This window comes from Sinohyriopsis cumingii, chromosome 6, assembly GCF_028554795.1.
Source record: "Sinohyriopsis cumingii isolate HCF-2022 chromosome 6, ASM2855479v2, whole genome shotgun sequence".
NCBI classification, from domain to species: domain Eukaryota; kingdom Metazoa; phylum Mollusca; class Bivalvia; order Unionida; family Unionidae; genus Sinohyriopsis; species Sinohyriopsis cumingii.
This window is the reverse complement of record NC_142966.1, coordinates 63049717-63051367: the sequence shown is the minus strand read 5'-3', so window position 1 is coordinate 63051367 and position 1651 is coordinate 63049717.

The window sequence follows — 1651 nt, the reverse complement described above, 5'->3', positions numbered from 1 at the left end:
GCTTGCCAGTAGCTTCTCGTGGGGTCGGTGGTTCTTTCGGGTTTTTTCTGGGTTCTTCCTCCACCATTAATACTGGCCGCCATGTATAGCCTATCGTGTGCTGAAAAATGGCGTTAAACGCTACAACAACAACAACAACAACAACTATATTACAACACATTCTTCTTTACATCTTTCCAGAGGTCACACATACGCAATTTATCATCAGCGCACTAGTCATGTGCTTAAAAATTTACATTTTCGCATTGACTGTGAGCGCTGAGAAACATTTATACATATAAACAAAACATCACCAATTACTTGGAAAATCCCTTGCAAAATCCGCATGATTAGTACTTTCGCCACAAGTTCGCAAACCCATCAACAATCTATACGTTTTTAGTCACCCTGTAAATCGAGTAGTAAACGAAGGTAGTTACTAAAGGAACGCTACTAAGCAAATATAGACATGTTTTGGGCTGAATGACATACAAAAGTTGCTCCTGGAAATCCGCTGCCGATCACGAATGTGGAAACATTACTCAAACAAGAAAATGGTCTGCATGAAAAACCCACCCCAGAGGTTCGATAATGCTCACATTTATTGTAAGATAGATCAAGATAAGTGCATACAATAACTGAATTCCATATTTGAAGAGGATGAGATACAATAGTAAGCAAAGACAACGAACTTTAACAATAATGATAATGCAGGGTGTATAAGTAGGTACGGAAGGACACGCACACAAACAGTAAAGCGGGATAAACACCAACATTAAACCTTGATAAATTTGTCACTTATCCATTATCAAGTCAATAAATTTATTTGCTCTGATTAGCAGCTGTTATATGACTCGGATCACGTGACCGCATCAATAAATAATTCCACTCTGATTTTGCTGCTGATACACATATCGCCAGAAGCCTTGTTACTGGAACTCTTTCCTTCATTTGGCGCATCGTAATGCTCAGACGGAGAAAACACACCTTTGGAAAATGTAATCAAATGAGAGTCAGAAAAATAGATTTGGAAGAATAAAATCTGATATGAACATTCTGATCGGTATGATTAGATGAAAAGGGTGAGTTGGACATTTTAGATCATTTTACAGAAACTCGACGCTCTGATATCTCTGTATGGAGATTCCCAGAATACTTTAACTTGGTTTGATGAGATGTAAAAATGCAACTTGTAAATTTTGCTATAAGAGCGATCCCTTTTCCGTGCTGTAATAAAAAAGACCAAGAAAAAAGTTTCGAGTGCAACTCATTTGAGACTATTTATTTGAAACGCGAGCTTATTTGTCTAATAGGTATTTCACTTGAGAAATGCTATGTAGATGGATTGCAAACAGACCCACTTAGAATACATCTTGTAAAAAAGGGTGCAGAATCATTAGAAGATTAAACAGATCGGAGATAAAAAGGTGTTTATTTTATCCCAGACAAATGAAAAATCCTCCAGATTCCAGGTTTTGTTCGTTTAGCAGCAACTGTTATAAATCTGAATTTGCAAACTGGATTGCCCAGGAATTTGCAGTTATGATTTCTAATCCCCGTATTTCTCCTCTAATGATGCTGTTTACAAAGAAATCTTATTTAGAAAATATGGCGGACAATGGCGCCATATTTTTATGGATGGCATTGCGTCTTCCTTAAAATAAAAAATCAC